The 11,137-nt window shown below is 36.1% G+C and overlaps 1 protein-coding gene and 1 non-coding gene across 2 annotated transcripts in view; both read right to left on the minus strand.

Annotated features, from left to right (window-relative positions):
- The window catches only part of LOC107894643 (cytochrome P450 CYP749A22), a 47,399-nt gene that overhangs the window by 18,040 nt on the left and 18,222 nt on the right, over nucleotides 1-11,137 (minus strand). The window lies entirely within an intron of this gene.
- LOC121212901 (small nucleolar RNA R71) lies at nucleotides 271-377 on the minus strand. Its single transcript, XR_005908274.1, has one exon. It is a non-coding gene; the product is annotated as a small nucleolar RNA R71 (small nucleolar RNA).

Below are 11,137 nucleotides of genomic sequence, written 5' to 3' on the forward strand. Positions count from 1 at the left end.
CTAAAGCCAAACACTATTCAGATGATCTAACAGTTTGATGGTTTGCAAGACGAAGATCCAAATACTCATTTGGCTAACTTTCTGGAAGTATGCAATACTTTCAAGATAAATGTCATTTTTGATGATGCCATCCACCTACGGTTGTTTCCCTTCTCGTTGAGGAATAAAGCTAAACAGTGGTTGAACTCCCTACCACAATGTTCTATCACTACATGGGACCAAATAACCGAGAAATTTCTACCAAAGTATTTCCCATCGGCTAAAAAAGCTAAGTTGAGGAATGATATCTCTTCCTTTGTGTAAATTGACTTAGAGACTCTATATCATGCATGAGAGAGTTATAAGGATTTATTGAGAATGTGCCATCACCATGGGTTACATCTATGGCTACAGGTTCAAACCTGTTACAACAGTTTGAACCCCTCAACTAGGCAATTAATTGATGCAGTCGCCGGTGGTACTCTGAATAATAAAACACCTGAAGCGGCTTATTAATTTATAGAAGAGATAGCACTAAATAATTATTAGTGGCAAGTCATAGGGACAAAGCCTAATAGAACAGCCAGTGTTTTCAATATAGATACAGTCACCATGTTATCAAATCAAGTAGAACAATTAAATAAGAAAATTGGTGGTTTATGTGTTTCTAGCAGGTACATTCGGTGATACAATGTGATGTAAATGGAGTAAGAACGAACAATTCAGAATATTTACCCTACGGTCCTAGCACAGAGAAAGAAAAAATCAACTATATGGGTATTAATTCTAGACCTTAGAATTATCCCTACAGTAACACTTATAATGCAGGTTGGAGGAACCGTCCCAATTTCTCTTGGGGTGGTCAAGGAAACCAAATACCACAACCCCCTCCAGGCTTTCAACTACCTTACCAACAAGAGAAAAAGTCGAACCTTGAGGAGATTTTGAAGAAGTTTATTTTAGTGTTAGAAACCCAATTCCAAAATACTAAAACAGCACTTAAAAATCAACAAGTGTCGATTCAAGGGCACAAGAACCAAATTGGTCAACTTGCGAAGTTGATTTCAGAATGACCACAAGGTAGCTTGCCTAGCAACACCGAAACTAACCTGAGGGAGCAACTTCATGCAATTATTGTGCGAGATGAAAAAGGGTTAGATGAATCTGAACCAGAACCAAAGCAATAAAGTGTGGTAAGTAAAGGTAAGGTTGAGGTAAGCCAAAATGAGTAAAAACCGGTTGGTAAAGAATATAAACCTCGTGTGCTATATCCCAACACGACAAAGAAAAACCACATAAATGAACAATTTGGTAAATTTCTTAAACTTTTGAAAAAGTTACATATTAACTTACCGTTCATTAAAGCTCTTTCGCAGATGCCCAATTCTATTAAATTTTTAAAGGAGCTTTTGGCAAATAAATGAAAGTTAGATGATTCATCACATGTGGAGCTAAATGCAGTTTGCTCAGCTATTTTGCAAAATAAACTACCCAACAAATTGAAAGATCCAGGGAATTTTACTATCCCTTGTTTAATTGGAAGTTTAAATGTTAATAATGATTTGGCTTATTTAAGGGCTAGTATTAATGTCATGCCCTATAAAATGTTTAAGCAATTAGGTCTTGGGAAACCCAAACAAACTAGGATGTGTATCCAATTAGCAAATAGAACCATTAGATTTCCTAGGGGTATTATTGAAGATGTTCTTGTCAAAATTGAAAAATTCATATTCCTAGTTGATTTTCTTGTTTTAGACGTGGATGAGGATAGTGACGTAACTTTAATTTTAGGACAACCTTTTTTAGCAACTTCCAAGACTATTATTGATGTTGGTACAGGTGAACTAATACTTCGTGTAGGTGATGATACGATTACACTTCAATCTCGTGATTCTGTTAAGGCATCTAGTGATCGCGATGATTATACGAGTTCTGTCAATATGAATAACATTTTGGCTCAAACTTCTTTGCAGGAAACCCCTCGAAAAAGTGTGATGGAGCCACGTTCCAGTCCATGCGACAAAAACAGAATGACTCATGAAGAACGAATGCCACAGATCGAGAAACTAGACGAATGGCGGGCACATGTCAAGGAGAAACCAAGAATACACGATGCAGAACCAAAACTACACCATAATGAGCATGTGGATGAAACACATCAAATTAAGGTAGAGCACAAGGTACTACTAAATAACACGAATCCAGGTATTGCCACTTCAGAGCTTAATGTAAACAGAGCAACTCTTTTCATGGTACTAAATGTCTTCCCATACGGTACAGTCGAGGTAAATCATTTTGAATTCGAAACTTTTAAGGTAAATAGTACTCGACTCAAACCTTATTTTGATATTCGAGTTAGTAGCGAGAAATAGGAGTTTCAACTCAGCAAACCACCGTGACCGTGCAAATTTGAGGTAAGTCGAGCTTAGGCTTTAAATAAGCGCACCTCGGGAGGCAACTCGAGTGTTAACACTGCTAATTTTCTTATTTTCATTTCATGGTATTTTTAAAAATTAATTAAATAAATAAAAATGTAGGCTTTTGACCCACACGGCCTGGACACACAGGCGTGTCCCAGGCCATGTGCACCAAAAGGGGTCTAATAGTGAGTTACATGGCCTAGCGACATGGTCATTTGACCCACACGGCCTAGACACACAGGCATGTCCTTGGCCGTGAGGATCCTGAGACTTAATTTTTTTAAAAATCGACAAAGACACGGCCTAAAATAGTCTACACAGGCATGTGACATGACCATGTGAACCACATGTCCTAGACACATAGGCATGTCTTAGGCCGTATTAAACTTGGAGCTAAAATTTTCAATTTTAAAACAAGTCAAAGAGTTACACGGGTAAGTGCGACACACGGTCGAGCCACACGGGTATGTGGAATGTCACACGGGCATGGGAGAAGTGAAGGAGGTTGCACATGACCATATGACACGGCCGTGTGTTCCATACAGCTTGGACACACGGGCGTGTCGAAGGCCGTGTAAAGATTGGGTTAAAAATTTTATCGCACACGGGCTGGGGAGAGCCACACGGGCGTGTGACACAGCTGTGTTGGCCAACATGAGCCTTTACATGACCGTGTCACCATTAAAAAACCTAATTCCCTTTTTTATTTTTTCAATTTTGTCTTCTTCCTCCTAATTCCCCAAGCACCAAAACCCTAGCAGCTGCCACTCCCTCTCCCTTCTCACAATTCAGCCACCAGTCAACCCCCACGCTGCTCCACCATCGCCCGCACCAACCAACCCCCCTTTGTCGCTATCCGCTCATCTCTCTCACCTAAATCATAGCCCCACCCACTCGACCAACCCCCATATCCCTCTCTCATTGCCTCTCTCTTCCTTCACCCCCGTTACACACCATACCCTCAACCAAACCCCTACGCCCTAAATCCCCATGTTTTCCTCATACCCTTCCTCTCTCCTCCCTACCCTTCCGCCATTCTAGCCCGACCATGAAGCTGACCGAACACCTCTCCCACACTGGAGCCTACCTCTTGCATGCCACCACGAACCACCACCGCCCGCGTCAACCGCCGACCCGCAGAACCCACCACCACCCACTTTTTGTCTTTCCTATTCCTCACTTTTTTAGTTCTTTATTTTATATTTTATTTTATTTAATTATACTTTATTATTCTTATTAATTTCTTTTGTTTATTATTTTCTATTTTATGTGTTTTTATTATAATTATTATTTTCTTTAGTTTCTTTCTTAGTTAATTTTATTTTACTAGTCTACTTCTTTTTATGTTCATTATTTAGTCCATTTCATATGTTTATAGTTTGATTATGTTCATTGATTCCTTACATTTGTGTTATAATATTAGTTCTTGCTCTTAATTCTAGTATCGTAAGTCTATTTAGGTTACTATATATATATATTCTTTTTATTTTTATTTTTATTTCCAGTATGTCATGTCTTTTAGTTTTGATTTTGTTATTTTTATTTTCATCAGACTAGATTACTTACAACCATATTTTTGTATTATTCACACGTTTATTCATATGTTCCTCTATGTGTTTAATTGGTGATATTTTTGGTTTTGTTTTGCTGATATTGGAATGTTCTATCTTTCAGGTACACCATGACAAACACTTGCGGCAAGTCTAAGGTCGTCGTCCCCGCTTCAAAAAAGCGAAAGGACTCTGGTGCGACCTCTTCCTCGAGCGTCTCTGCCAAGGCCCACAACCCTTATTCTAGATTTTTAGCTGGCCCCTAGGAGGAATTATTTCAGCTACTGAGATTGCAACCACTCGGCCTAGGCCGATGTATTGACCGGGCCGTGTTGGAGCAGGTCTGACTAGCTGACGATGTTAGCGCCTTTATTACCACAGCCCCATGGGACCAATTTTTCTCCATCATCGAACCCACATACATGGATTTGACGTTGGAGTTTTGCTCAACATTTATTCTACAGTACGTCATGACGACTCATGACGAGCCAGGCTCCATCACTTTCAAACTCGGTGGCTTGGTGCACCATATGAGTATCCCCGAGTTCGGTGCTGCTATGAGACTCTACACTGAGGAGTTTATAAGTACTGATAACTCCTTCCTTCTACATCGGCACATTCATTACAACCCATCTCGTTGTTGGGCAGAACTTATAGCGAGTCAGACACTTTATGACGTGAGCCGCTCAAAGGCGACTTCTCTCTCTCCGACTTTACGGTATCTTTATGCACTATTATCTCACACTTTGACCTGTAGGAGAGAGAGCACCAGAGTCGTTAGTACTCATGATGCATATTTTCTATGAAGCATGGACACCAAGCATATCTTTGATTTGGCATATTTCACCGTCTTAGCCTTTCGCCATCAAACTTACTGCCACAGGAAAGGCTCCATCTGTTTAGGCCCTTATGTGACTCGCATTGCTCGACACTTCGGTCTCTTCGACACACCGGAGCAGTCTTCTACACTTACACTCATTGGCCAGATGTCCCCACAGGGAATCTCGAGCATGATTCATATGAGGATGATCGAGTGGCGTCGTGGAGTGGATCATCTTTAGTATTGATTATTTCATTCTGATGCTCAGAATGAACCTGGGGACTTCACTGATGATGTTCCTCTCCATCACGAGGACCCACCACAGCCTCTATCTTTGAGTTACCGCCCTGTTTCTTCTGCTACTACTTTAGCGGACCTCCCCGAGTGGTTCGCTCGCTTTGAGCAGTACTGCGTTCAGAGGTTCGACAGTCTTGACGCGACATTGCAGCAAATCTATCAATATCTCCATATCTCCTCTTCAGCGCCAACGACTCACGACACCAACATGTTTGGTGATGAGTCTATTTGTTTTATTTTATTTTTATTTTTATTTTTATTTTTATGTTTATTATTATTTTCTTAGACTTATTTTGTTTTTATATTTTGAACTGTATTTTTATTTTTATGGTTGTTTCTAATCGAGTTTTAATCCCTTAATCTTCTTCACTATTTTTTATTATTTTCTTATTAGTTTGCTCGGAATCGTGCTCTGCATTTAGATTTGCCTACAATTTCGCTTTTCACTATTTTGGGGATTTCATCCAATATTCAAGGTAGTTTCAATTTTCTCCTTCTCTTATAATATTATGTTTATACTGTGATTATCTATGTTTGTACATTGAGGACAATGTACATCTTAAGTGTGGGGAGGTTATTTATATAATTATTAGAAAATCTTTGAATTATGTCTTGTGTTTAAGTAATTTTCTCATACTACTATTAGAATGATTTTTATCAATTTGTGATTTTTATTGATGTATTTTAGATTAAATTCATAGATATTTGTGCATTGGTTGTTTTAAATTTTAAGACATGAGAGAATCAAGCATGATAAGTCTATTTTCAAAATTAAAAAATTTTAGGTTGTTTCTCTGAATTGAGGTATTACCTTGAAGTTTGAGATTTGCAAGATTGACATCAAAAACCATAATTTTTGTGAGATTTTGAGCCTTTAGAGAATACATTTTTCTTGCTCATTTTTATTATTGGTTATGAGTGTGTCAATGTGATTTGTTATTCTAGAACTTGTTTCAATTATGCATGTCAAGACCACACTTTTGATTTGATATACTGAGATGATAAAGGCACTTAGGTTTTAACCTACTTATCCCATAAAAAGTCTATCTTCATAATTAACCCTTAGTGAACCCTTTTGAGTCTAACACACCATTTCTTGATTTACCCATTCATGTTAACTCATAACTCACTATTTTGATTCGTTGAGAATTTTTCCCGTTTTATTGACTCCCTTTTTATCGAGATTTGATTTGGTTAGTTGTCTAACTATGCTCTTTTGTTTTATTTGTTGAGTTATATCTTATTGTACTTGAAAAAAAATATACATATATATTGATTGTTATTTATTCTATGTTAATTGAGCATGAACAGTTAAATTTATATTTTGAGAAGAAGCTCGTGTTATTCTTGAATAGTTTTTGATTGATGTAATTGTTTTTAATTCAACATTTTTTTTTATTTTTTCTAGTTTGGTAATTTATCAATTCGATCTCGATTTTAACCATCTTTTTCAGCCTTTCTCTACGCCTTTAACCGAAGCCCCGTTACAATCGCTTAAAGACCTTTTGATTTGTGTATCATCTCATTTTTGTAATGGTGGAGATTTAATTTTCATGCAAGCTTATGGTAATGACTTTTCATGTTTGACTATTGAGTGCTTATTTTTTAACCTTAAACACTTTGAGTGGCTTGAGTGAATCTTTAGTGAGGATGTCAATTCTTGTTGGTTTTGAATTAAAGGTAATTATTTATATAAGGGGAAATTCGTATGTTTCCATGCTTTAAAAATGCTCTACTTGGATTGTTTGAATCTTTAGTGCTCTTTTAGTTGAATTATCAATGCATAATTATTTGTGAATTATTTCGAAACATTATTGATGAGAATTATAAGTTGAGAAAGGTTAATTTTAATTGAGAGTTGAGGATTTTGCTTGAGGATAAGCAAACGCTTAAGTGTGGGGATATTTGATAAACCATAAAAGTAACATGTTTTTAATCCCATTCTTGACACGTTTTTAGATGATTTATTATGTAAATTAGTGAATTTGATGCTCGTAATCCTTTAAATTCATGTTTCTACCCTTAGGTGAGTATAGGGGAGTGAAAATAGCAAAAAATGGGCCAAAATTGGACAAAAAGAGTTGTTTCTAAGATCCACACAGCCTGGGCATTTCCACACAGGATGTCCACACCCCATGTGCCAGCTCGTGTCCATTTCAATCCCTATTTCCCTTTTACGTAAAAAATTCCAATTTTTAGGGTTTCGAAGCAGTCTAAAGTATATAAAGACATATCAAAAGAAGACCTAAGAGAGCACACAGAGAAGAATGAAGAAAAGACTCGAAGAAAGCCACCAGATTCGAATCAGAAGTGGATTTCCTTCAAGATTAAAGATCTCCATTCAATTTCCTTAGAAGTTTTATTGGGTTTCTTTATGTCTTGTGCCATTCTAACTTTGAGATGATTTCATTCCAGATTATGAACTAAATTCCCTAGATACCTAGGGAAGATGAAACCTAAGATGAATCTTATTATTTAATTTCTAAATTACATGATAAATATTTGATTCTTGTTCTCCATTATGTATGCTTATTTTGTGTTTTAATATTTTCAGGATATTAATGCATGTTTAATGTGCTTATTTCAGTGGAGCGAAAGTCCCTGTTTAAGAGTAGATCTAACATAATTGAGTGGAGTTACATGCAATCCTAGAAATAGGACGACATAAATCTACCGTATTAGAGTCAAATCTAATAGGGGAATCCATAGATCGAATTAATGCGAAAATAAAGGTTTTAAGTAGAAAGAGATTTCAATTAATCAACCTAGAGTCAGTTGTCCTTACTCTCGAAAGAGATATTAACAGAATTTAGGGATTTCTACGAATCAAGACACAAGTGAATAAATCGTTTAGTTCAGATTCAGAATAATAAGTGAAGTCTAGGTGGATTCTTTCCTTGGTATTGTCTATCTTATTGGTTATATTTTTTTTCCTAATTCACTCTCTGTTGCGTTCTTAGTAATTAGTTTAGTTAATTTTAGATTAAAAACAATTCCTTCAATTTATCAGCTAAATAATAGAAACACAATAATTACTAGTACTTTTAGTCTTCATGGATACGATATTCCCTACTCACCACAGCTATACTATTATTCGATAAGTGTGCTTGCCTTTGTCGTAATTTTAGTTAGTTTAGTGATCATCAACCTTAAAGAAAAGTTTCAACCGATTCTAATAACGAAAATGCTAAGAATGTAAGTTTTATGGTTCTACAAGACCCCCCTTTTAAATAAATTTTCTCACCCCCTTTTTGATAGTTTAAATAACCAAGGAGAATCAATGATCCAAATGAAAGTTGAGAAAACAGTTCGATTTTCAACGATCAGATATAAGCACCCAAAACCCACTCGATATTCGTGCATGTACATGGCAAAACAACCATTGTGCATCACAGCCAACAGCGTGCCCAACAAGTTGCATTTAAGTTTAACACGATGGACTTAAGGAGCGTCATTTTATAACACCCCTTAAGCCCACTAGAGGGGGGACTATATTATTATACATCAGTAGCCACAGACCCGAGCCCTAAAAAGGATCTGGGTTTTTGATCTGTAACCCGGATAGACCGCACTCAGAGATTATTTGTTAGGCGAATCACGAGAGGACAGCGAGTTTGTAGATGTAGCTCCAAGAAGAGCTCGCAGACATGGATCGCAATAGGGGGTCTGCGAGCATGGCTCACAAGTCGAGCTTGTAGGAATTTAGGGAAGGTCATGACCTTAGTTCGCACGCATTTAAAAAGTGTACAGAAAGGACTGCATATCCTACAGGTCACTTAAACACATGTGCAGCAGGTATGGAACCCGCTCAGGATGTCAGTCCTAGGAACAAAAAAGATCGCATACTCTGTAGACACATGTCTAACATGCTTGGAGTTCGTAAAGAATTTCAGTACTAGGGATAGAGAATGTCAGTATCAGAGGCAATAGACACTACACCAAACCAGGCTTTTAGCGGCGTTTTTAGCGGCGCTCGGGCAAAAAACGCCGCTAAAGGTCAAGCATTAGCGGCGCTTTTATAAAAACGCCGCTAAAGGTCAAGCATTAGCGGCGCTTTTTGGAAAACGCCGCTAAAAATAAGCATTAGCGGCGTTTTTTGAAAAGCGACGCAAAAAGCCTAAACCCAACGACGCCGTTTTTTGGGTTTTGGGCCTTTAGCGGCGTTTTTGAGGAAGCGCCGCTAATGCTCGGGCCTTTAGCGGCGTTTTTGAAGAAGCGCCGCTAATGCCCGTTTTTGATTATCTCATTCTTTGATACATTCTCAAGTAATGTTTCAATTATTTTTTTATTATAAGTTGAAAAAATTGATATTTCGTTGTATTTATTATATATTGGTCTAATTTACATTTAAATGATAACAAATAATATTGTTTAATACAAAATGTTTTTATTAAAGAGAATTCCTAACTCCTAACTATTTATTATTATTTTTCAATCACAGTTTATTTAAACTACTTTACTAGAAAAATATATTAAATTATGAGTAAAATAAAATATCATAAAACTTAATTTGTAAAAGATACGATAGTATAAATTTTAAAATATTTAAATAATTATCATTATAGTTTAGGGTTTAATATATATGGTTTAGGGTATATGGTTAATTTAGGATTTAAGGTCGGTTTAGGAGTTATAATTTTAATGTTTATAGATTATGGGATTAGGGATTATGGATTAGGAATTCTGGTTTAAGGGTTGTAATTTAGGGGTTAGGGATTAGAGATTAAGAGTTAGTGTTTTAAGGTTTATGAATTCAGTGTCAGGTTAGGGTTTAGGGTTTAGATTAATTAGTGTGTTCTAATTTATATTGAATAAGGTGTAGGGGTTAGGGATTTGGGTTAGGGTTTAGGGTTTAGGGTCTAGATTAATTAGTGTTTTTAATTTATATATTAAATAAGATTTAGGGGTTAGTAGTTAGGGATTAGGGGTTAGGGGTTAAAGGTTAGAGGTTAAGAGTTAGTGATTTAGGGTTTAAAGATTTGATGTTAGGTTAAGGTTTAAGGTTTAGATTAATTAGTATTTTTTTAATTTCTATATTAATTATGTTTTTATATAATTGTAAAAGAGGGGTTAGGGGTTTAAGGTTTATGAATTCAGTGTCAGGTTAGGGTTTAGGGTTTAGATTAATTAGTGTGTTCTAATTTATATTGAATAAGGTGTAGGGGTTAGGGATTTGGGTTAGGATTTAGGATTAGAGGTGCTCATGGGCCGGGCCGGGCCGGGTCCATAAAAAAATTTCGGCCTGGGTCCTAGGCCCGAGCCCGGCCCGGCCCGAAATATGGGCCTAAGATTTTGCCCAGGCCCGGCCCGGGGAAAAAAATCATAAGCCCGGGCCCGGCCCATTTTTATTTTAAAAATTTTAAAAAATTAAAAAAAGTATTTTAAAAATATTTTAAAAATATTTTAAAATTAAAAAAAATTAAAAAAAGTATTTTAAAAATATTTTAAAAATATTTTAAAATTTAAAAAAAAATAAAAAAAGTATGTAAAAAATATTTTAAAATTAAAAAAATAAATATATTTATTAAATCGGGCCGGGCCGGGCCGGGCCCGGGCCAAAAAAGTGGTGCCCGAGGCCCGGCCCGTTTTCTAAACGGGCCTCGTTTTTTTGCCGAAGCCCATATTTCGGTACTATATTTTTACCCAAACCCTCCCATATTTCGGGCGAGCCGGGCCGGGCCGCCCGGCCCATGAGCACCTCTATTTAGGATTTACTGTCTAGATTAATTAGTGTTTTTAATTTATATATTAAATAAGATTTAGGGGTTAGTAGTTAGGAATTAGGGGTTAGGGGTTAGAGGTTAAGAGTTAGTGATTTAGGGTTTAAAGATTTGAGGTCGGGTTAAGGTTTAAGGTTTAGATTAATTAGTATTTTTTAATTCATATATTAATTAAGTTTTTATATAATTGTAAAAGAGGGGTTAGGGGTTTAAGGTTTATGTTTTATGATTCAGGGTTAAGATTAATTGGTATTTTTTAATTTATATATTAAATAATTTCTTATATAATTATAAAAGAGATAATTTTAATTTTAATATATTAAAATTATGATTATAGTTTAAATTATATAA

This window comes from Gossypium hirsutum, chromosome A13 (assembly GCF_007990345.1).
Source record: "Gossypium hirsutum isolate 1008001.06 chromosome A13, Gossypium_hirsutum_v2.1, whole genome shotgun sequence".
NCBI lineage: Eukaryota > Viridiplantae > Streptophyta > Magnoliopsida > Malvales > Malvaceae > Gossypium > Gossypium hirsutum.